This window comes from Caretta caretta, chromosome 2, assembly GCF_965140235.1.
Source record: "Caretta caretta isolate rCarCar2 chromosome 2, rCarCar1.hap1, whole genome shotgun sequence".
NCBI lineage: Eukaryota > Metazoa > Chordata > Testudines > Cheloniidae > Caretta > Caretta caretta.
In genome coordinates this window covers 210,126,191-210,152,344 of record NC_134207.1, presented here as the reverse complement: position 1 = coordinate 210,152,344, position 26,154 = coordinate 210,126,191, and the positions used below count along the sequence as shown (strand labels likewise).

The 26,154-nt window shown below is 44.8% G+C and overlaps 1 protein-coding gene and 1 long non-coding RNA gene across 5 annotated transcripts in view; one reads left to right on the top strand and one right to left on the bottom strand.

Annotated features, from left to right (window-relative positions):
• Positions 1-1,253, bottom strand: part of HYCC1 (hyccin PI4KA lipid kinase complex subunit 1) — an 84,326-nt gene extending 83,073 nt beyond the window's left edge. For all 4 annotated transcript variants that reach the window (XM_048838368.2, XM_048838370.2, XM_048838371.2 and 1 more), the window contains exon 1: positions 1,142-1,253. The gene's annotated coding sequence lies outside the window, so the exon portion shown is untranslated. The remainder of the gene's footprint in view (positions 1-1,141) is intronic.
• On the top strand, positions 574-19,336 carry LOC142071180 (uncharacterized). Its single transcript, XR_012667220.1, has 3 exons — positions 574-728; positions 5,215-5,314; positions 18,964-19,336. It is a non-coding gene; the product is annotated as an uncharacterized LOC142071180 (long non-coding RNA).
• Positions 19,337-26,154: the final 6,818 nt, after the last annotated feature.

Genomic DNA, 26,154 nt, shown 5'->3' with positions numbered 1-26,154 from the left:
AACAAAAACACAAACAGAAGTGACAGAGGAAGTAGAGACTAATAACTGAGCATAAGAAGCAGAAATTCTACAAGTAACAGCACATCACAAGTGACATCTGAAACACTCATCCTAGTGTAACAGAAGAGATAAATAGCAGCAGCCGTCTTTGTCTTGTCTGTAGCAGACTGCAAGCACTCCAAGGCACAAGCTGTCTTTTCTACGTTTTGTGAAGCAAGATGGATATGTACAGCTATTTATGAATAAGCAGTCTCAGCAAGACCATCCCCTTATCTCTCCAGCTCTTCCCCATGACCCCATCTCTGTGTGAAAGGAGACCAAGAGACTCGGGGACTCTCAACCTGTGAAGATGTGAACAAGAGATCAGAGAGTCACCAGTGCTGATAATCAAAGTGCCACAAGGCAACATACACACACACACACACACTCCACAAGCCCTCTCCTAAAGCGAAACACGCGCAGGCCGCTGCGCCAGACTCCTCGGTTGCGAGACGATGGGCAAGTGGCTTAGGCTGCCTGTGCCTCCGCTTTCCCATCTGTCCGGGAGGGGTCCCTAGCTGCCTGTCGGGGCGCTGTGCGGGCACATAGCGGGGGCAGCGCTCCCAGCCCCGCCAGCCCCAGGCGCTGCCCGGGCGCGCCCCAGCAAACGCCTTGGGGCAGAGACCCTCTCTCTTCCCGCTGCGAGGGCGCCGGGAACACGCGGCCCCAAGCCCGGCACAAGCGATCAGGTCAGTCCTCGCCGCTGTGATGACCCAGGCCAGGCGGGGTCGGCAGGCTCCGCAAACCGACCCCTGCTGCCGGCTTCGAGCCGGGGGACCGTCCCCGCCGCCTCGGGTCAGGGCGCCCCAGCACGGCCAGCCCAGGGCGCCAGGCCGGGGCAGCGGCAGCACCAGGCATCCGCACCCTGAAGCCCGTCGGGCAGTGGCAGCTCAGCCCCAGGCGCGGCGGCGGGGAAGAGAGGGGAACTCCGCTGCAGGGAGCGCCTGACAGCTCTCGGACGCGGGACTGGAGGGAGCCGGGAGGCCGCCGGCACCTCCCCACGCTGCCGTTACCCGGCGGTTCCGACAGTCCCAACGGCCAAAGTCTCCCAGCCCCGCCAAGAAAAGTTCCCTCAGCCCGAACGCCCGTTAGTCAGACTCACCCCGCCCGCCCAGCGGCTCCGGGGTCCGCCGCTCCCTCGTCCCGAGACGCCACCGCTCCTCCGCTCACTGACTTACTAGCCTCGGGGGCTGCCTGGCGCCGAGGGGGGAAAGTAAGGGGCCAACCCCGCCTAGCCTCTCCCTGCCTGGCTGCGGCGTCAGCCAATCCTGAGGCGGCGAGCAGTCACGCTAGCCTATGGGATGCCACAGAGGGTGGGATTTAGAACGGGCTCCTCCCTCCTTTTTCCACTGGTTGGAGCTGTCCTGTTCGAGCGGGTGGGGGGAGAAGAGGGAGGAGGCGGAGTGTGTGGGCGGGACAGGCTGTGGGCGTGGTTTCCAGACTCCTTTCGACATCTGATTGATAGCAGAGGGTCCATTCAGCCCCCCGTGTTCTGGGGTCAGGGGCGGTGAGAGTGTCCTTGCCGTCTCCCTGCGGGTGCAGCTGCTCTGTTCTCTCAGGACACGGGGCCCGGGTGCCTTGATAGTGACACGGGAACGTGATCCTGTGAGATGCTGAGCCTGGATGGCTGTTGCAGAGGAGGGAGTGGAGGGGCTCAGCATCTTGCAGCAGTGGTTCAGCACTTCACATGATGGAGCCCATAAACATTAGAGGCCGTGACAACATTATGGCGTGGATTACAGGGAAACTAATGGAAGCAAATCCATTACCTTAGCCTCACTCTTAAACAGAGATAGGCCCAAACCACTGGGGATCCTGCCCTGAACTACAAGGCTCTATCTGTATAATACATACCAGCTCCTCCTTTAATAACCCTTCTTAAAGCCAGCTAGTCTATGTAGTATGAAGGAGTACTTGTGGCACCTTAGAGACTAACCAATTTATCTGAGCATAAGCTTTCGTGAGCTACAGCTCACTTCTCACGAAAGCTTATGCGCAAATAAATTGGTTAGTCTCTAAGGTGCCACAAGTACTCCTTTTCTTTTTGCGAATACAGACTAACACGGCTGCTACTCTGAAATCTATGTAGTATAGCAACTGTAGTGGTCACACACCCATTCCTATATGTTCTGTTTTGCCTAGTTCTCTTACTTTTCGTTGTGCATTTAAATCAGGGCAAGTACACTGGCTACCAAATAATGTGAACCATGTACATTTAAATTGTAACATAAATTATTAATAATAACCAGTTAGCTCTACGCTCCCTGATTTCATTCACCACAGGTTCAGGAAACATTTCTTACTCAGACAAAATATTATCGTAATGAAATTTCAGGAAGAAATTAGTACACTGAAAGAGCTTGATCCACTTTAAGGACTGATGCTTTCATTTTAGGATACAACTTGGCAAAAACGAAATCTTAACTCAAGATTAAAAAAAATTGTCTCAGATTTGGAGCTCAAAAAGGATGGAAAATTTTCATGAATTAAAAACCCCACTAAGGACCAATAGGCCTGAAATGTGTCAATTTAAACTTTAAGTCAGTGTTCAGGCACATTGGTGGGGTAGCATGAACAGCCACATATACTTGTTTTACTGTTCTCTATATCTGAACCAATTTTGATAATTGTTCAGAAATAATAATAGGGTTGACAATGTAAGCAAATTATTACCTAAAGTGATCTGAAGTATGAGTTACACAGCCCTGACAAATAGATGCTTATAATGGAAATGCTGACAGACCCTTATGTGGTGCATTCAGAAGCCTTAATGAGAACATCTCACCTTTAATCTCTTCCATTTATAAAGAATAAATGTTAAATGTTGATCAGCGCTGTCAACTTTTTTATATGCATATGTAGTGTCTTCTTACCAACCCCCTGGAAATGAAACAACTGTGATGGATGATTTCAACTTTGCATCAATCATAAATAAGTCTTTCTTCTATCACAGACACTCTGTAATTCCAAAACCTACACTGTAAAAAGAAAAGATACTTCACTTTTAAAAAGGAAAAATTAAGTGCTGTTACGGTGGTGAGGAACAAGACAAAATTAATTTTTTTCTCAGTCATTTATTTTTATGAGTAACCATTTGGATGATCATGAAGAATTAATTTAAAATAAAATTGAAGGCACTTTATCATTTGTAAAAGTGCTATAAAGATTATGTATTAATCATGAAAATATATCTACACAGTAATTTCAAGGATTTATAAGGATTAAATGAGTCACTGTTGTTAGTGCAATTTTACACATGGTAAAACTAAGGCATAGAGATTTTTGACTTGCCAAAAGTTAAATGATAATCAGTGTCAGACCCAGCACTGGAATTCAGGATTGGGCCCTTTGACACTTACTCTATAATGCTGTTTTCTCAAACAATTATTCATTTCAAAGCCCTGCCCTTATATATCATATGGACAATATTAAGAGGTGAAGTACACCCTATGGTCCTGCACTAGTAGATACCTATGCTCACACAAAACTCTGTTGACTTCAACTAGGGCGACCAGACAGCGAGTGTGAAAAATCAGGACAGGGGGTGGGGAGTAATAGGAGCCTATATAAGAAAAAGACCCAAAAATCGGGACATCTGGTCACCCTAACTTCAACATATGTCTGTGAGATGTGTGGATCTTGTTGCAGAATTGGGGCCTTAGCCAGGTCTCTGTATTTACCTATTCATATCTTACTTGCTGAACTGGATGTATACTTGGATGTTTTGACATAGATACATGTAGAAGCATATAATCCAATGTGTATATCAGATTATTTTGTTTCCAATCAAATCTATGATTACTTTTAAAGACCTGTTCATTTATAATTACGTATGCCTCCATTGCTCAGTTATTCATCTCTGCCACACTCCTAGTGTGTTACCGCTGAAAAGTCTTAATTTAATAGGGTGGTAGTTTTTGTGACATGGGATAAAAATACAGTGATTTTCCTTACTCAGGCTGGCAGCCGGGAGAGGTGGGTCTTATCAACCCCAACAGTCCATGGTAAAGAGGAATGGGGACTGTTAGAGAGAATCGTTTTTGGAACAACCAAGTGGTTGTTTATGTTCAGTAAAGCTAAAAATAAAGACTAATCTTAGGAAGAGGATAAATTTGAATAACTCCAACAGGGCTTGAGTCTTCTAATTTAGACATATGTAAGTGAGAGGAGATTCAGCTGCAGTGTGTGTACTGGGCTAGGAGCATGTTGGGTACTTCACCTGCATACAGTGAGGTAAGAGAGAGAGTTTTGATTTATTTTTAATTCTATAGCTTGAAAGTGACTTAGAAGCAGCAACCATCCTGATTGCACCTATTAATTGCAAAACTGGTATAGCATGATCATAATCCTAAATGCAGCTAATCAATTATGAGTTTTATTGTCACTGAAGAGTTATGATTGTAATAGTTAACACAAGTAATGGTGTTATGAATCCCATAAAGTGATAGGAAGGTGAATACCTCACACTGACAATACTGAGATTTTAGGTCATGTTATCAAAATAAATTAGGTTTCAGAGTAACAGCCGTGTTAGTCTGTATTCGCAAAAAGAAAAGGAGTACTTGTGGCACCTTAGAGACTAACCAATTTATTTGAGCATGAGCTTTCGTGAGCTACAGCTCACTTCATCAGATGCATACCGTGGAAACTGCAGCAGACTTTATATATACACAGAGAATATGAAACAATACCTCCTCCCACCCCACTGTGGGAGGAGGTATTGTTTCATATTCTCTGTGTATATATAAAGTCTGCTGCAGTTTCCACGGTATGCATCTGATGAAGTGAGCTGGAGGTATTGTTTCATATTCTCTGTGTATATATAAAGTCTGCTGCAGTTTCCACGGTATGCATCTGATGAAGTGAGCTGTAGCTCACGAAAGCTCATGCTCAAATAAATTGGTTAGTCTCTAAGGTGCCACAAGTACTCCTTTTCTTTTTGCAAAATAAATTAATTTTCCTTGTATTATCTCAACAGGTTTTAATACTGTTTAAACTATTTTGGTGCTTCAAGCATTTTAAATGGCTTTTCTAGCTATAGTGGCTTTGTACTGTTATTAATGGTCCACATACTTTCCCAGGAGTATGTGGATTCTTATTTCAGTAATCATATTTTTATTGTTGTGTGCACGTGTGACCCAAATTTATGACCTTTTTTTCTTTTATTCATTGCAGCTCTCTTATCGCTAGCAAAGGACTATTTCAAATTACCCATCAAGAGTTCCTTTCAGGCTGATAAGGACTACAAAGAATAAAAACTTCAGTTGCACTTCAGGTAACCAGATACCAAGTGTGAAAAATCAGGATAGAGGATGGGGGGTTATAGGAGCCTATATAAGAAAAAGGCCCAAATATCAGGACTGTCCCTATAAAATCAGGACATCTGGTCACCCTAGTTGCTGACAATTGGTGATACTCAGTGCTGCCTTTAAAATAAGCGTTCCAGAAAGTTGTTTCATTGTAGGTTTCAGAAAATATTTTTGTTCCCCAGGAAAATAATTTCTAACCCTCAACTTCACTTGTTTTCTTAGCAGTTCATTCTGCACTAAAGTTTTAATTTTAATTTCATATATTTAGATTGCAAACTACTATGCATTTGTAAGCTTCTTTAAAAAGCAGAAATCCTTGATAACTAATACTTAACTGTAATCTGGGGTCATATGATTAGGTACCCAGAGCTCAATTCAGCTAGTAACACATTATTAAAGTAACAAATCTGAGCCTTTGCTATGAAAAATCTGAAGTTACTTCTGGTTATATTATCTTATATCAAATCTATAGCATATGAGACATTATAGAGGACACTGTTTAGAGAGGGGTACTGAAATTGGGACTCTTAAGACTTCTTGTTCCTGGGTCACAGTTCAAATTTAGGTCAGATCAATTGCAGCTGGAAGTCATTATCATCTGATGACCATTGGTGGCCTGTGTGAATGGAGTAGTCATTCTTCAGTTCCCAGCAGAAACTTATCCACATCTCAGAACCAGATTCGAGGTGGACACTCATTGGAACCTTGGTTAGCAATCTCAAAGAGATCAAAGACTGAGGTCCCAATCATGCAGACACTTAAACCTGTAAGTAGTTCCATTAAATAGAACTATTCACGTGTTAAGTTACTTTCATACAAAGCAGTTGACTGAAGGACCACTGAAGTCAATAGCCTGACTTCCACTGAATTCAATTAACTTTGTTTTGGATTGGGACCCTAAAAGTCTGCCAGGCTAGTGCCGGAATGAACTATACTCTGACCCTCAAATTTGTCCTTCTAGAATAGGGTGAGGCGTGGTAGTGGAAGATTGTGTGAAAGCTTGGAATTCCCCTACCCGTGATGTACTGCCTTGTAGCTATATAGAAGACTTCAGTCTTCAGGACTATCTGTCTGACATCTTTCACAAGGAATAAACTCAACAACAAAAAGTGAGACCTTGTCAGAAAAAAGCCACCAGAAAGCAGAGCTTGTTGGGAAACAGGATTTCCATTTCACAGAAAATTCTGACATTTCAGAATTTCCTTTTGTCCTGAATTGGAACCAAAAGTCAAAATTCCCCACCAAATGAATATTCCTAAATATTTCATTTGGGGAACACTGAAACCAAATTATCAAAACAAAACATTTAGATCAGCTCAAAACATTTTGTTTCAGCCTTATCATTTTGAAATTTAATATAATTAATATAATTAATTAATATCAATATTTTAACAATGAATTAAATTATTTGATCATTTCCCATCACATTTTTTGATAAAATCAATATAGTCCCACAAAACATTTCAATGTCACCGAATCAGCATTTTCTGACTGAATACTGTTCTGGAAAATGTTCAACCACCTTTGCCAGAAAGATGGAGACTATATCTTTATAGTAGTTGCTTGGCTAGCAAACTCAAAGATCAAAGATCATAGAATATTAGTTCTATTTTTTTATAGTCTCATAAAACATTTTAAATTACAAAAGCAGAACAACAAAAAGAGTTACAAAAGTTTTATTGATCAACTGACTGTACTTATGGTCCTCTTAAAGGAACACTGTCAGCTTTAAAATTATATATTGGTACAGCAATTTTAAAAATGATTTCCTTAACTTTATAACAAATAATATGTTATATTATCAAATCTGAAATAATTTTTCAAACAATGTAATTTTATTTTTAACACATGTTTCTTGTCTTCTTTGCGCAGTTCACTTGCACTGGACTCAGACAATGGAAATACACAAATCTATTTTGCATTTGTCTCTACTCAGTTTCTCTTTCCAGGTCTCATGTGCTTTTATAATGCTGCAATATCTTAGTTGCAAATTCCTTCAGAGGAATATGTACTTACTGTATTTAAAAAAAACACTCCAGTAGAATTTAAAACAAAATAATGGAAGCTTTTCTGCTGGGCTTAGGTTTTCAAATACTAATTTTCACAAAACCCAGATTTAGGGTCAAATTTGAGCTGATGGTATATCTTTAAAGGCCAGTTCTCTAAACAAGATGCTCAGTGCCAGAGTCTCACATAAATATGATTAACGGATAATGTTCATAACCTTGGAGAACAGGAAGCAATAACTCCGATTTTGATTAAATACTGCAGGGAAGTATCTGCAAGGTATCTGATAACATCAGAAAGCTATTAATTCCACTGCCACAAATGTTACTCCTATTATACTGTATGACAAGATAAAAAAAAATGCAGCAAACAAATCATAACAAATGCAAACCAAGAATAATATGTTCTTACCTTAAAAGGGCTAGAAAGTCCTTTGCTGCCTCTTTCTCAGACTTTTTAGAGAACACATTGGGTTGTGGTTAGGATGGGTAATAGAGCCAGCATGAGGTTAAAAATGAATTCTTACTTTTGCAGGGATAGGTCCACAAAGTAAATGGTTTGTGAGTAGCATCTACTATGCAATTGGATGTATAGAGGCCTGAATCTTGTCCTGTGATGAACAGATGCACTGGGGGTCAAGTGGTGGACAGGAATGTATAAAGACATCTCTTCCAATTTAGTGTGTCTACGCAGCAATGGGACAGAATGTATAGCACTCAAGTGCACCACAGAGTAAGGCTGGATTAAGGCAATCTGGGGCCCTAGAATACCATGACACAGGGCCCCTTGTGATTCCCATCCCTGCACTATGGCTCTGCCCACCATTTGGGGCACCAAGAGCAGAGCTATCATGCATCATGCATTGTGTAACACGCCTGCATTTGTCAGCCCTGTCATGCCTGCCTTAGTCGAAATTTCACGCATCCAGCTAAACTGTAGCAGGGGCTGCAGTTCCTCCTGATGGACTCTATTGTTATGGGGTGTGGCAGCAGCAGAACAACAGCAAGCAGAGAGAGGTGGGGGCTGGATGGGGAGCAGAGAAGACATGAGTGAAGAATGGAAAAAGCTGATTTGGGGAAAGGAAAAAAAGGGAAGCTGTGCCAGGTCCCAAAACCTCAAGGATACTTGGGCTCCCATTACATGAAGCTTGTCTCTCTGCTGAGTGTAGAAAAACAGAGGACTTCATTTAGTAGGGATGTCAAACAGGATAACAACTTCACTCGTCCTATGTCCACACATTTTTAGGGTGAAGTTTATGGTTATGTGCCAATTAATTTCAAATATGCAACTTACCTCATTAAATGTCATCCATGGAGCTGCACAAAACTTGGCAACTATGTGAGAGCACCTTGCCATCCCAGGGAAGTGGGGGCTGTAGTATGGGGCTCCCTTTTCCTCAGGGGTGGCTCTGCAGTACTTACACCAGCATACTTTGCCTCAGTCTTTAATAAGGCTAATGAGGATGTTGGGGATAATGATAGCATGACAAATGGGAATGAGAATATGGAGGTAGATATTACCATATCTGAGGTAGAAGCAAAACTCAAACAGCTTAATGGGACTAAATCGGCGGGCCCAAATAATCTTCATCCAAGAATATTAAGGGAATTGGCACATGAAATTGCAAGTCCATTAGCAAAATGTTTAATGAATCTGTAAACTCAGGGGTTGTACCATATGATTGGAGAATTGCTAACACAGTTCCTATTTTTAAGAAAAGGAAAAAAAGTGATCCGGGTAACTACAGGCCTGTTAGTTTGACATCTGTAGTATGCAAGGTCTTGGAAAAAATTTTGAAGGAGAAAGTAGTTAAGGACATTGAGGTCAATGATAAATGGGACAAAATACAACATGGTTTTACAAAAGGTAGATTGTGCCAAACCAACCTGATCTCCTTCTTTGAGAAAGTAACAGATTTTTTAGACAAAGGAAACGCAGTGGATCTAATTTACCTAGATTTCAGTAAGGCGTTTGATTCCCCGTGCCACATGGGGAATTAGTAGTTAAATTGAAAAAGATGGGGATCAATATGTAAATTGAAAGGTGAATAAGGAATTGGTTAACAGGGAGACTACAGCGGGTCATACTGAAAGGTGAACTGTCAGGCTGGAGGGAGGGAGGTTACCAGTGGAGTTCCTCAGGGATCAGTTTTGGGACCAATCTTATTTAATCTTTTTATTACTGACCTCGGCACAAAAAGTGGGAGTGTACTAATAAAGTTTGCAGATGATACAAAGCTGGGAGGTATTGCCAATTTAGAGAGAGACAGGGATATCATACAGGAAGATATGGATGACCTTGTAAACTGGAGTAATAGTAATAGGATGAAATTTAATAGTGAGAAGTGTAAGGTCATGCATTTAGGGATTAATAACAAGAATTTTAGTTATAAGCTGGGGATGCATCAATTAGAAGTAACAGAGGAGGAGAAGGACCTTGGAGAATTGGTTGATCACAGGATGACTATGAGCTGCCAATGTGAAAAAAGCTAATGCAGTCTTGGGATGCATCAGGCGAGGTATTTTCAGTAGAGATAAGGAGGTTTTAGTACCATTATACAAGGCACTGGTGACCTCACCTGGAATACTGTGTACAATTCTGGTCTCCCATGTTTAAGAAGGATGAATTCAAACTGGAACAGGTACAGAGAAGGGCTACTAGGATGATCTGAGGAATGGAAAACCTGTCTTATGAAAGGACACTCAAGGAGCTTGGCTTGTTTAGCCTAACCAAAAGAAGGTTGAGGGGAGATATGATTGCTCTCTATAAATATATCAGAGGGATAAATACCAGAGGGGGAGAGGAATTATTTAAGCTTAGTACCAATGTGGACACAAGAACAAATGGATATAAACTGGTCATCGGGAAGTTTAGACTTCAAATTAGACGAAGGTTTCTAACCATCAGTTTTGGAATAGCCTTCCAAGGGAAGCAGTGGGGGAAAATGACCTATCTGGCTTTGAGATTAAACTCGATATGTTTATGGAGGAGATGGTATGATGGGATAACATGATTTTAGCAATTAATTAATCTTTAAATATTCATGGTAAATAGGCCCAATGGCTGTGATGGGATGTTAGATGGGGTGGGATCTGAGTTACTACAGAAAATTCTTTCCTGGGTATCTGGCTGGTGAATCTTGCCCATATGCTCAGGGTTCAGCTGATCACCATATTTGGGGTTGGGAAGGAATTTTCCTCCAGGGAAGATTGGAAGAGGCCCTGGAGGTTTTTCGCCTTCCTCTGTAGCATGGGGCAGGGGTCACTTGCTGGAGGATTCTCTGCTTCTTGAAGTCTTTAAACCATGATTTGAGGACTTCAATAAGCACAGACATAGGTGAGAGGTTTATTGTAGAAGTGGGTGGGTGAAATTCTGTGGCCTGCATTGTGCAGGGTCAGACTAGATTATCATAATGGTCCCTTCTGACCTTAATATCTATGTATCTGGGATTTATGTGATTGGATGGGTGGACCAGGTCTTGTGCACTCTTCTCCCCCTTTGGTGGAGAACAAAGGTTAACAGATTTCAGAGTAGCAGCCATGTTTGTCTGTATCCGCAAAAAGAAAAGGAGTACTTGTGGCACCTTGGAGACTAACACATTTATTTGAGCATGAGCTTTTGTGAGTGTAGAAAAACAGAGGACTTCATTTAGTAGGGATGTCTCTAAGGTGCCACAAGTACTCCTTTTCTTTTTAAAGGTTAACAGAGTACACTAGTGAGTGTTGGAATTCACACCTCTCAGAGCTATTGTTTCAGGCTCTCTGCTGACTCAGACAGATATCTCTGCATCTGTTACACTTGGGTCACATTTTCAAGCTTTTATTTGCAATCATAAGTGTTAGAAAAATCTTACCATTTAAACACAAAAAAAGTAAGTTATTGTAGTGACATGACTCCAGGAGCCAAGACACTAGAGACACCTGTAGTGCCTATGCCTTAATTTGTTCCAAATAGGAGGAGGTACCAGCTAGTGCACTTTCTAATACACCTTGACTCCAATTGCGTATGTCTAGGCCCCGAGGTGGCTAAGATATATGCTGCAGTTGGCTCCACATTCTAATCAGAGTGGAAGCTATTTCAAAAAGGAGCATCAGTAAGATGCACCCAGAGGTGCCTTTCCACCTGTCCTGAGCCACTCGAATCTCACTAATAGCACTGACACCATCATACAGGGGCCAGCACTGGTCCACAGCCCCCTCCTCTGTGCAACTCCCATCAGTCCTTACTGGGGTCCTTACCATGGGCTTACTCATATTGTTAATAAAGTTTGTGTCATTTGTGACAGATAGCGGTTGATTTTTCTGGACAGTGATTGGCCACATTTGTTCTTTTATCATAAAATAAATGGTAACCTTTTTTCACAACACGTATAATGTGTTAAGGTTTGAATATTTTTAAGACTAAGTGAAACCAAAAGTACAGTATCAAATTACTGTATTATGGAATGCTTTTAGGATAATTATGGAAACAATCTGAATGGGTTTATAGGTATTCTGAAATGGGATTGCTGTTTCTTATAAGAAAATAGTTGCACAAAATTAAAATATGCACACTTGAAACAAAACGTAAAATTGATACTTGAGGCAGTCAGTTAATCTTGTTACCTTTTCTGGCAGATCATTACCAAGTTTATGTCACTTGCCTTTTTAATATTTGAGTTGTATCTTTAAAGGCCAGTTCTCTAAACAAGATGCTCAATGTCTGAAAAACACTCAGTGTGTTTTTCCAGCTCTTATAATATGTTACTAATGATATGTACTATAGGTGCCAACTTCCCCTCTCCCCCACCCCGCCCCCGGCCCCGCTCCTGCACCACCCTCACCCCACCCTGATTCCAAACCTTTCCCAGAGTTCCTGCCCCCATTCCACCCCCTTCCCCCAAGTCCCCGCCCCTGCCCCACCTCTTCTCCGCCTCTTCCTCTGAGCGCACAGCATCCCTGCTCCTCCCCCTCCCTCCTGGAAAGTCCTAACCACCGCCAAACAGCTGTTAGGCGGTGGGGCAGCAGGAAGCACTGGGAGGGAAGGTGAGGAGCGGGGATGCGGCGCACTGGGGGGGCGGGGAGAAGGTGGTGAGGAGGGGGGAACTTGGCTGCTGGTGGGTGCAGAGCACCCACTAATTTTTCCTCCTGGGTGCTCCAGCCCCTGAGCACCCATGGAGTCGGCGCCTATGATATGTACTACATTATGTCTTATTTTCTTGAAATTATTAACTGTTGTAATCCATCTTAAAATTGCCATGGATGCAGAAGCACTTTTTCTTGTTATGTAGGTCTTCGATACTTTGAGAGAATTCAACTAAGTAACAAGTGAGTGTCTTCCACCCACCCCCATTCATATCTCCATCTCCATATAATTAAATAGATGCTTATGTGGCTATAGTAGAAGAATAAATCCGTCCAGCTCTGAGATGGATTAACTGATCCAGAGCACTCTGATAGTCAGGTGTCTCTTCCTCCTCTATCAGGAACACTGGCTGCTTTGTTTTGATTAAATACTTGTTTTCAGTCCAGAAGAATCTCTTTTCCATTTAGTCAAGGACAAACCCTGAGCCAACAATTTTTTAATTGTTTATACTTTATAAAAGAGTTGCCTTTAAGTTTTCCTCTCGGTGAGGAAGGCCATGGAGCTGATATAATCACTTGGCCATCTTCCACACAGTTCATCTTTTTGAGCATAGGAATTGGTTTCAGCCTCCAACACCATGGGAAGGAGAAGAAGATTCTTAAATTAATCAGGACAGCTGCCTTCTCTGCTTTCCCTTCCCCCAAAGCCTAACATTTTAAAGAAGAGAGCCTTATTATTCACAGGGCTGTAATCTACAAAATAGAAAACATTCAAATTATGGATTTATTATTTGATAGCAGTGGACATCCTGTTGATTTTACAAAAAGCCACTTACAAAAAGGAGCTCAGCAGCTTACTTGCCTTACACAGCTTACTTTAGGTTACATTCCATCTGATTGTATGCTGCCTTGATTCATTCTGTCATGAAGAACATATATGTGGCATTGGATGAAAATTAAAGGAGATAATCCCCAGACTAACTATTAATAACAGTATCAAGTATCGAATCAGAAGTTTTGGAAGATCAGTGGGGGAAAAAAGTTTGGGATTCTCCCTTGCTCTCAGAAATTGCTCTCCACTTGATACATTAAGGTTATTACTACACATTTTTATAGGGCTGTGAATTTACAAAGAATTTAATAACCAGAGGAAGACACTTTCCCTATTTTTAACAGTTTATATTCTAAGATTAACAAGATATATGACAACAGTTCAAGTGATGGAGGATGCAGAGGGGTTGTGATGAAAAAAAAGTCAGAGGATTTCCTGAAATTAATTTTAAAGACGAATTTGAAGGAGAGAGAAGGTGTTTTATAGACAGAAAGAATAAGACTGTTCCAAACAAAGTATAGGAGGCCACATGAATTAAGGTGCACAACTGAGAAGGTAAGAAGGTTACAAAGGAAACATACACATGCATTTATATGCACACACATACATATATAACAATAAGTATTATACATATTTATAGAGATGCACTCACATAATGCAAAAATTCCATTGCTAGTGTCTATTGTAACCTCTTAATATTCACCTTAATTAGTTAATGTTTTTAAAGTGTTGTGAAAATAGAAAGCTCTATATAAATGCTAAGCATTGTTATAACTACCTTGCTTGAATAAAAGCCGTGCATATTGTGAGAAAGAACATTCTTTTTTGTTTGCTAGGCAAATGATATTTCTAGAATCTGTAGCCCCTGTTGTATTTTCCATTGTCACGATGACATCTACTGGTGGGGACAGGTTTAAACACCTGGAGAATTCTTTGTCCACACAGTAACACCTTTACAATTTTCCATCAATATGTTTTTTGCAGACTTGCTTAATAACAATATCACTAGAGAGTGATAAAATTTATAGTAAGCAAGAGGATATCATTGTTCAAAGATACTATAGGAGCTATAAAATACAGCAAACCCTTCAAAAGCTACTAGATAAAATGAGTGTAAAAAAATTGATCCATATTCCATGTATCAAGTCAAAATATCAAACATCCAGTAAGGCCTTTTAAAATTATTAGCTGATAAAGAAATAAACTTCTACTATGTCTAAAAATAAAATAAAACTGAAAACTGACTTTACAAAATAATTATCTATTATTGTGGTACTGTAAAGTTGTATAGGTCCAAAACTGTGGTTTTGTCAAAATAAATGAAATTTTAGAAATCGGTTGTACAAAGCCTAATATGAATGAAAATAAATGGAGGCTTTTGGGGGGTATTTTATTTGTTTCATATTTCAGTGAGGATGTTTTCCTTTTATTTGCAATTAAAATATTATACATTTGTATGGAAAAAATGTTGCAGGTATAAAAATAATGTTTTTGGAAGGCAAATGCATATGTATCTTCATGTTTGTTCTTAACAGAAGCTTAGAATGTATTTGTTCGCTCAGGTATTTACTCAGGATCCTACTGTTTTTGTGGGTTTTAGAGATTAGTGTCTGGAGTTTGTTCTGAGTAAAACTGGGGGATCCAACCATATGTCTGTCTATTCTGAGCATAACTGGAAAGCGTTTGCTTACCAGCTCTCTGGAAATAAAGTTCCAAAGAGAAGAATTGTTCTATTGTTTTATAAATTTTCCTTTTAACTCTTTTGCTCTTGCAGTATCTTGGATGTATCTTGGCAGCAGTTTTAATAGAATGTCCCTTTTCATTTATAGAATACAGAGTTGTACATGAATGCTCCATAGAGAAGATATTACAGCCCTAGGCATGGATGGGTCCACTGATCAGTGGAGGGAGGATTTATGCCCAGATCCACTTATTCTCCTTCCTCTCCCTCTATACACACCCACCCATGGAAGGGCCTTGTGAAGTCCAAAGGAGGAGAAGAGGAAGGGAGTAGTGCCAGGGAAACAACTGGCTTATAGTGGGAAGGGGGAATGTGTATGCAGAGGGAACTCTCAGCACCTGGATCTGGGGACAGAGGAAGGGACCATCTCAATCTTAGTTATTGGTACAGAAAGTCAGCTTATGCATTCACCTTTTGGGGGGAAAAGTAGTGGACACAGTGGGCCAAATTCTGCTGCTGTACAAAGCACAAAAGTAAAAGTCAGACGCTGTACAAGAAGCTCACCATCCAGTGGCAGATAAGGCAAGACTCATTCAGAAACCCAGATGAAGGCTTGAACTTAGAATAATTATTTGATTGTTTCCTATAATCTCCTTTTTCTATAATATTGGAATAGAACGAGTAACAGGTGAGTGTGGATTGGTTCAGTGACCTCAGGTGAATCCTTTGGGGAAGTTACATTGAGAAGAGGGTAGGGCTTAGTTACAAGGACAGGGAAGTTATTCCATGTATAGGAAACCCATTGAAAGAAAGCACAGATCTGAGAGTAGGAGAACATGAAGGCAGTAATGATGTAGGCCGGAGTGGAGTTGTGCAGGGCCGTGCAGGAAAAGCCATGAAGTTTAAAAGTTGATAGAGAAGGCAAAGGGGACCCAATGAGGATTCAAAGAGAGAAGCTACTGGTTGACAAAATAGGAAGGTAATTCTGGACAAATGAGAGGGAAACAATGTGTATGGCAGGGAGGTTAGACAGTAGAAGGCTATAATAATCATGGCAGGAGATGACCTGGACAAGGAGTGTCTGGACAGAAGGGAAAGATTAAATGGTTATATTTTATGGAGGAAAAAGAGATAGGACTTGGTGACAGCCTAGATGTGCAAGAAAGAGAAGGAATCAAAGATGACCCTATAGTTTTGGTTGAAAGATGATTGTGGGTATAACCAATCCATAGGACAGCACTGTTGCTCCTTAGAAGGAATATGTGCCCTGTTATCCGATAGATGAGACACACGTTGATGTCCTCCAAAAGAAAGCAAAGGTAGATAAAGCTACAAAGCACTTTTATGAAATACAGACCCAGTGAAATGTTACCTTAGAAAATAGCAGTGGTCCACTGCAAAAAGAAACCCTAGGTCTTTGAATGAATTGTTCACCTACACTATTAAAACAAACATAAAAATATTACAGAAATATTTTACAAAACGATTCACCAAACAACTCCACTTTTCCAAGAATGAAATTCAGTAAGTCACACTTTTATGGGTTGTACACACTAGCGCTTACTTTGGTATAATTTAAGTCGCTCAGGGGTATGAAAAAACTACCACCCCTTAGCGACATACTTTACACTGATCTAAGCGCCGGCGTGGACAACACTGTGTTGGCGGGAGAACTTCTCCCACCAACATAGCAACCAGCGCTTGGGGAGCTGCAGTAATTATGCCTAAGACTATGATTTAGTCATAAAAAGAAAAGGAGTACTTGTGGCACCTTGGAGACTAACAAATTTATTTGAGCATAAGCTTTCGTTAACTACAGCTCACTTCATCGGATGCATTTAGTCATAGATATTTTTAATAAAAGTCTTGGACAGGTCACGGGCAAAAAAGAAAAATTCATGGCCTGTAACATGTTCATGACTTGTACTATAAATACCTCTGATTAAATCTTAGCTGGAGGGGGGCGCTGCTATGGGAGGAGCCATTGCTCTGGGGGAGTAATGCTGAGGGTGGGTGGGGGAGCCACTGCTCTGGGGGGCCCTCGGGGAGCCACTGCTTGGGATGGGCTGGGGCCACTGTTCTGGGGGCGGGGCCAATGGCCCCAGCTGCCTGGGGCTGCCAAGCAGCAGCTGCTCCAGTCACCCCCAGGGCCACCCCTCCGCTGCTGCTCCGGCTGTTCCCGCCGCCCCCGGGACTGCTGCTCAGGCAGTCCTTGGGGCCAGCCACACCAGCCGCTGCTCGGGCGGTTGCCGGGGCCAGTTGCCCAGGGCCACCTGGCCCCAGGGCAGCTCCAGCAGCAGCCAGTGCGGCTGGCTGTGGGGCCACCCAAGCAGCAGCTGGTGCGGAGCTGTTCCAGCAGCGGCCAGTGTGGCTGTCCCCGGTGCTGCCTGAGCAGCTGACCACACTGCATCCATGACTTCCGTCACCTCTGTGACAGACACGGAGCCCTAATTATACTGACAGGAAAGCGCTCTTCTGTCAGCATAGACTGTCTGCACCAGCAGTGCTACAGCGGCACAGCAAATTCGGTACGGCTGCGCTGGGTAGCGATTCCAGTGTAGACTAGCCCTTAGTAAAGACTAGCACTATTTCTGAGAAAGATGTACCAAACTAACTGGAGCAGCAATGCAAGAACTTCTAGCATGTCACTGTGCATCCCTATGTAACATGGAAAATCCTACACTGGAGAGGATCATATATGCACATAAAAGTAAGGGGGTGTGAGGAGAAAGAGAATAAAGGAAAAAGGTGACTATTTTACAGGAGCAGGGGAAAATTGCAGGTTGGTACAGTCATAGTTACTGGGCTAACAGCACCTCTAACCCTCCTGGTCTCTCCAAGCCACCGCTCTCTCAGACCTCTAGCCATCACCTGTCTCTCAAGGTGGAATCACATGATTCTCCCACTTTTGAGACTAGGCCTTGGATGTAGTCTACTGTGTATCAACTGTGATGTACTTCAGCAGGTCTACGAAATTAGAAGTCGGTTTTGTAGAATTTATAGAAGTCGGTTTTGTAGAAAGTGTTTTTATATAGTCGATTGTGTGTGTCCCCTCACAAATGCTCTAAGTGCATTTAGTCGGCGGAGTGTGTCCACAGTACCAAGGCAACCCGTCGACTTCCGGAGCATTGCACTGTGGGTAGCTATCCCACAGTTCCCGCGGTCTCCACCGCCCATTTGAATTCTGGGTAGAAATCCCAATGCCTGATGGGACAAAAACATTGTCGTGTGTGGTTCTGGGTACATATTTTCAGCCCCCCCCCTTCCCTCCCTCCCTCCGTGAAAGCAACGGCAGACAATCATTTTGTGCCTTTTTTCCTGGGTTACAGACGCCATACCACAGCAAGCATGGAGCCCACTCAGCTCACTGTCACCGTATGTCTCCTGGGTGCTGGCAGACGCAGTACTGCATTGCTACACAGCAGCAGCTCATTGCCTTTTGGCAGCAGACAGTGCAGTATGACTGGTAGCCATCATCACCGTACTCCAGGGTGCTCTTTTAGCCGACCTTGGTGAGGTTGGTCAGGGGCACCCGGGCAAACATGGGAGTGACTCATCCAGGTCATTTCCTTTTTAAGTTTCGTCTCATGGTGATTCAGTCCTGCAGGCAGTTGTACTGCACCATCTTCTAATGAGCAGCCAGGAGACAACGATGGCCAGCAGTCATACTGCACCGTCTTCTGCCAAGCACCGAGGAGATGACGAGGGCTAGCAGTCACACTGCACCGTCTCCTGACAGCAAGATGTATAAAGATAGATGAAGTGGATCAAAACAAGAAATAGACCAGATTTGTTTTGTATTCATTTTCTCCCCCCTTCCTCCCTCCCTCCCTCGGTGAAATCAACGGCCCGCTAAACCCAGGGTTTTGAGTTCTATCCTTGAGGGGGCCATTCTGTTTCTCCTTGATGCAAAGCCACCCTCTTTGTTGATTTTAATTCCCTGTAAGTCAACCTTGTAAGACACATTGTCAGTCGCCCCTCCCTCCGTCAGAGCAACGGCAGACAATCATTTTGCACCTTTTTTCAGCGCAGATGCCATAGCACTGAGAACATGGAGCCCGCTCAGATCACTGCAGCAATTATGAGCACTATAAACACTGCACGCATTATCCAGCAGGATATGCAGAACCATAACCTGCAAGAAAAGCGAAACCAGGCAAGGAGGAGGCAACTGCAGCGCGGTGACGAGAGTGATGAGGACATGGACTGCTGCCCAGAGACTTCTCACAAAGTATGGACCCCTGCAATGTGCACATCATGGTGTCAATTGGGCAGGTTCATAGTGTGGAATGCCGATTCTGGGCCTGGGGAAACAAGCACAGACTGGTGGGACCACACAGTGTTGCAGGTCTGTAACGATTCCCAGTGGCTGCAAAACTTTTGCATGCGTAAGGGCACTTTCATGGAACTTTGTGACTTGCTTTCCCCTCCCTGAAGCACTAGAATACCAAAATCACAGCAGCCCTCACAGTTGAGAAGCGAGTGGCAATAGCCCCGTGGAAGCTTGCAACTCCAGACAGCTACCAGTCAGTCGGTAATAAATTTGGAGTGGACAAATCTACTGTGCGGGCTGCTGTGATTCAAGTAGCCAACACAATCACTGAACTGCTGATATCAAGGGTAGTGACTCTGGGAAATGTCCAGGTCATAGTGGATGGCTTTGCTGCAATGGGATTCCCTAACTGTGGTGGGGTGACAGATGGAACCCATATCCCTATCTTGGCACTGGAGCACCAAGGCAGGGAGTACATAAACCGAAAGGGGTACTTTTCAGTGGTGCTGCAATGTGGGATGGCCGGGAAAGGTACATGACGCTCGCATCTTCAGGAACTCTGGTCTGTATGAACAGCTGCAGAAAGGGACTTACTTTCCAGACCAGAAAATAACCATTAGCGATGTTGAAATGCCCATAGTTATCCTGGGGGACCCAGCCTACCTCTTAATGCCATGGCTCATGAAGCCATACACAGGCACCCTGGACAGTAGTCAGGAGCTGTTCAACTATAGGCTGAGCAAGTGCAGAATGGTGGTAGAATGTGCATTTGGGCATTTAAAAGAGCGCTGGCGCAGTTTACTGACTCGGTTAGACCTCAGCTAAACCAATATTCCCATTGTTATTACTGCTTGCTGTGCACTCCACAATATCTGTGAGAGTAAGGGGGAAGATGTTTATGGCAGGGTGGGAGGTTGAGGCAAATTGCCTGGCCACTGATTACGCGCAGCCAGACACCAGGGCGGTTAGAAGAGTACAGGAGGGTGCGATGCACATCAGAGAAGCTTTGAAAACCAGTTTCAGGAATGGCCAGGCTACGGTGTGAAAGTTCTGTTTGTTTCTCCTTGATGGAAATCCCCCGCGCCCCCAGATTCACTCTACTTTCCTGTAAGCTAATCACCCTCCCCTCCCCCCTTTGATCACAGCTTACAGAGGCAGTAAAGTCATTGTTGCTTCACATTCATGCATTCTTTATTTATTCATCATATAAATAGGGAGATAACTGCCAAAGTAGCCCAGGAGGGGTGGTGGAGGAGGGAAGCACCGGGTGGGGTCATGGAGAAGGGAAGGACAAGGCCACACAGAACTTTAAAACTAAAACTCTAAAACTTATTGAGTGCCAGCCTTCTGTTACTTGGGCAATCCTCTGGGGTGGAGTGGCTGGGTGGCCGGAGGCCCCCACAACCGCGTTCTTGGGCGTCTGGGTGAGGAGGCTATGGAACTTGGGGAGGAGGACGATTGGTTACACAGGGGCTGGAGCTGTGGTCTGTGCTCCTGCTGCCTTTCCTGCAGCTCAACCACATGCTGGCACATATGAGTTTGATCCTCCAGCAGCCTGAGCATTGACTCCTGCCTTCTTTCAACAAGCTGACGCCACCTACCATCTTCAGCCCACCACCTCTCCTCACGGTCATATTGTGTTTTCCTACGCTCTGAGATTGTCTGCCTCCAAGTATTTTGCTGTGCTCTGTCAGTGTGGGAGGACAGCATGAGGTCAGAGAACATTTCATTGCGAGTGCGTTTTTTTCGCCTTCTAATCTTTGCTAGCCTCTGGGAAGGAGAAACATATGCAGCTGTTGGAGAAAAAAAAGGGAGAGTGGTAGTTAAAAAGACACATTTTATAGAACAATGGGTACACTCTTTCATGGTAAACCTTGCTGTTAACATTACATAGCACATGTGCTTTCATTACAAGATCGCATTTTCCCCTCTTATTGAGGGTATGCCGGTTTGGTGTGAGGGATCACTCACGCAGGGCTGGGCAACAGAATTCGGCTTGCAGGCAGCCATGGTAAGCCACAGTCTTTTGGCTTCTTTAACCTTCATAACATGTGGGAATGGTTTCAAACAGCAGCGCCTTCATTTCCCATATGAAGTAGCTGTTAGGTTGGCCATTAAAAATGGGTTGGCAATTTAAAAGGAGGGGCTGCGGTTTCCGGGTTCACGTGCAGCAGAAACCCAACTAACCCCCCAGACACACACACACACACACCCAATTCTCTGGTATGATGGCTTCACTCCTCCCCCCACTGTGTGGCTAACAGCGGGGAAGATTTCTGTTCAGCCACAGGCAACCAGCCCAGCAGGAAAGGGCACCTCTGAATGTCCGCTTACTAAAACTACCAGGTGACCATGAATGATATCACTCTCCTGAGGGTAACACAGAGAGATAAAGAATGGATGTTGTTTGAATGCTAGCAAACACTGGGACCATACGGTGCAATGCTTTGTTCTGCAATGATTCCCAACTACGTGCTACTGGCCTGGGGTGGTAAAGCGTCCTACCATGGAGGATGGAATAAGGCTGCCCTCCCCAGAAACCTTTTGCAAAGGCTTTGGGAGTACATCCAGGAGAGCTTTATGGAGATGTCCCTGGAGGATTTCCGCTCCATCCCCAGACACGTTAACAGACTTTTCCAGTAGCTGTACTAGCCGTGAATGCCAGGGCAAATTAATCATTAAACACGCTTGCTTTTAAACCATGTATAATACTTACAAAGGTACACTCACCAGAGGTCCCTTCTCCACCTTCAGGGTCCGGGAGCCCTCCTTGGGTGGGTTCGGGGGGTACTTGGTCCAGGTCCAGGGTGATAATCAGATCCTGGTTGTTGGGGAAACCGGTTTTTCCACTTCCTTGCTGTGAGCTATCTATAACCTCCTCATCATCATCATCTTCCTCGCCCCCAAAACCCGCTTCTGTGTTGCCTCCCACTCCTTGGACGGAGTCAAAGCACAGGGTTGGGGTAGTGGTGGCTGCATCCCCTAGAATGACATGCAGCTCATCATAGAAGCAACATGTCTGGAGCTCTGAACTGGAGCGGCCATTTGCCTCTCTGGTTTTCTGGTAGGCTTGCCTGAGCTTCTTAATTTTCAGGCGGTACTGCTGCGGGTCCCTGTTATAGGCTCTGTCCTTCATGCCATTGGAGATTTTTTCAAATATTTTGGCATTTCATCTTTTCGAACAGAGTTCTGCCAGCACGGATTCGTCTCCCCATACAGCGATCAGATCCCGTACCTCCCGTTCGGTCCATGCTGGAGCTCTTCGGCGATTCTGGGACTGCATGGTCTCCTGTGATGATGAGCTCTGCATGGTGACCTGTGCAGGTGAGCTTGCCACACTGGCCAAACAGGAAATGAGATTCAAAAGTTTCCTGTCTACCTGGCTAGTGCATCTGAATTGAGAGCACTGTTCAGAGCAGTCACAACTGAGCACTCTGAGATAGCTCCTGGAGGCCAATACCGTCAAATTGCGTCCACAGTACCCCAAATTCGACCCAGCAAGGCCGATTTCAGCACTAATCCCCTCGTCAGGGGTGGAGTAAAGAAATCAATTTTAAGATCCCTTTAAGTCGAAAAAAAGGGCTTCATCGTGTGGATGGGTGCAGGGTTAAATGGAGATAACGCTGCTATATTCGACCTAAACTCATAGTGTAGATCAGGCCTTAGGCTCACACCCTGCAGTTCTGTTCCCTCCAGGAGCAATGGCCATGGTAATAACGACCAGATGGCTTTCTTATGTAACCCCTTGGGGTTTAGAGAGCATCGCCCCTTTAAATCTTTTTCCTATTGGGGAGGGGGAGCAGTGAGAGAAAGGGGGGAAACTTGCGGGTGTGGCTCTGGAGCCCGGGGAGAGAAGGGCTGCAGCCAGGAAGCCCTGGACAAAGTGAAAGATAGAGAACCTCCCTGAAGCCTGGGAAGGACAGGGCGGCTGATCGGGGACACCCCAGCACAGGAGCCAGGAGGAGCACTGTGCCAGAGAGAAATCGCCCTAGAAGGGCCGGAGCTGGACCCAGTATCACTGCTGCCCAGAGCTGCATGGGGCTGAGAGTACTGGGGCTTGTGACTCTGCATTGGGAATAAGGAGGGAGGCTGCTAGTTAGTTAAGTGGAGAGGTTGTCACTCTGTGTGGCTTTGCAGAGAGTGGCAGAAGAGGGCACCACAGGGGTTTGTTGGCAAAGTTCACTGGCGCCGAAGACGACCAGAAGCACCCAAGACTCACCGTTCAACTGGAACTCTGCTCAGGCCTCCTGAACTCTGTGTGCAGACACATTGCTCAGTGTATGCCCTTTCAGACTGTGCTACCACTGGGCCTGTGGAGCCTTGATTTGGATGCAACCCTGTTCTACTGCTCCCCCTACATTTCCCCTTGTTGTTTTTCTCCTCTCATCCCTCTGTAAATAAATATCTTCCTTTGTTATATCCATTGTGCTTTTCCTGTCGGTGGGTGTGTGTTCACTCAGTGGGGTTTGGAACAGGTGCCCCTGGGCTGGAAGGAATTTTTCCTGCTGCATTCCTGCACGCAACATCTCTTGGCCAGAGCTGCCTGCAGAGCAAACTCCATCTTGGCCACGAGGGCACTAAAGTTACACTTGGTGGCCTGTATGGGGCCTTTGCAGTACACACAAGTACACACACCTACGCTGCACACCCTGGGCTCTCCTTCACAAAGCAAAGAAACCCCTGAGTGACTTTCAGTTTAAAAAATAAAAAAAAGATTTAAAGGGGCCATGCTCTCTAAACCAAACCCTAAGGGATTACACTATAAACAAAGCATTATTTATTTAGAACAAAAGCATTTCAGAGAAAGCACATCTTAAAAACAATAAAACAGAGCATACATATCTCGCTTTTCCCTAAGGCTTACCATTCTGTGCATCTGGAAAGATCCAATGTCTTTAAATGTCCTCTGCAGAGTCTCTCTCCCTGTGTCAGCCTGTCTGACAGCTTCTGACAAGTGGCACCCCCCACCCCTTTTTTTCAGAGGGTTTTTAACTGTTTAATATCCTTTAGCTCTCCAAGTTGCCAGCCAGGCAAATCAAGCTTGCGTCTTCCTTGGAGGCTGGAGTAAGGTCCTTGAAGCTGATAGCTTTACCTGTTGTATTTCTACTACGTGCTTGAGCATTAGCTGGGAAGCTATTGAATTGTTTCCTGGTTTGTTCTTCTCACAGCCCCCAGTATAAGTTAGATCAATACAGTCATACAGAAAATTATTATGACCCAATATGCAATAACTTCTGGTCCCTTCTGGCATTGAGGCCGGCCAGCACCCTGGTGCCAGCCAGGGACCCATGGCGGTTTGGCCCATACTCCTCTGGCTGGTGGGGGTGCGGTGGACTCAGGGCTCCTTGTGCACAGGGGGGCGGGTGCTCGGGGCCCCAGCGGATGTGGGGTAGGGGTGGGGCCACATGGCTATCCTCCCCAAAGGGGGGACTCACATGCCACTCATGAGTCAGTGGCATTGATGCCAGTGGGCAGGAAACAGTATATGGCCATTAGTTACCATTCGGTACGGTCTAAGGGGAAACCAACCATGCTGACCCCAACACAGCCTTCTCTGCCCCAGCACTGGTCTCCAGCACCTGTGGGAACCACTCCTCCATGGTCACCAGACGTACACACCTCATCTTCGGAATCAGAGGTTGGGTCAGTGGCAGATTAGCCACTTAGCCAACAAGGCTCGTGCCCAGGGGCCCCAGCCAATTGGGGGCCCTGGAAAAATGGGCAAACCCCCTTGCCCCAACCCCACTCCCCGGCTGGAGCACCAGGTGCACGGGTGGAGCGAGGCAAGCCACTGCACCCCGACTCCATTTCCCCAGCAGGAGCACTGCAGGGAGGAGATGGAGGGGATGGGGGGTCGGGGTGCCGGGGTTTGCTCTGGTCTAAGGCTCCACAAAACCATAACCGCCTCTGGGTTGGGTCTTGTTCGAGGAGTTGACCCCACCACCTCTCCAGTCATCCCTACCCTGCATCCGGAAACAGGAGTGCCCTCGAGTGCTTGGCCTAGTGGTAGCTGAGGGCCTATGCTGATGCAATGGCCCTTTTCCCTCAATCCTGGGGCCCATTCGAAGTGTTCCTATTTGGTGGCCTCCGAGAGAAGGGCCCTGCCACCCCATTGGGCAGCACCCACTCTGGACTCTGGTACCACGCTCCGTACCGAGTTCCAGGAACCGGCTCTGCAGGATCCAGTTGGCACAGAAAGAAAGGAGTGCCCTCAGCTGGTGCTGGCCTCCTCCTCTCCTGATGATGCTGTATCAGGAGTGGGCATGTCGCCTCCCCTAGATGACTATAAGGCTCATCAGGAATTGCTGAAGAGGGTGGCCCAGTATTTGGACATACAGGTGGAGGTAGTAAAAGAGTCCTCCCATAGTCTGGTTCACATTGTGGCCATGGCGGTCCCATTGAAAGTAGCCCTGCCTCTAAATGTGGCAATCATGGACCCTGTGAAGGCCTTGTGGCACATCCCCACTCACCCCCGGCTTCCCTTCCCCTCACATCAAAGAGAGCTGAGACAAAATACTTTGTTCCTGCCCAGTGTTATGAGTTCTTGTACACTCACCCCTGCATCTCCCCCGCCTCCACCCCACCCTGCATTAAGTCTTCATAGAATACCAGGGTTGGAAGGGACCTCAGGAGGTCATCTAGTCCAACCCCCTGCTCAAAGCAGGAACCCATCCTCAATTTTTTCCCCAGATCCCTAAATGGCCCCCTCAAGGATTGAACTCACAACCCTGGGTTTAGCAGACCAATGCTCAAACCACTGAGCTATCCCTCCCCCTACCCTGGGATCCCTGGTGGTCTCTGTTGCCAAAAAAAAGGGAAAGGAAGGGTCTGCAAGGTGCGACACCAAAAGCAAAGGACTCCAAAAACTTGGATTTGTTTAGAAGAAAGGTCTACTCTACCAGGGGTTTGCAGCTCAGGATTGCTAACCAGCAGGTGTTGCTGGGCAGATA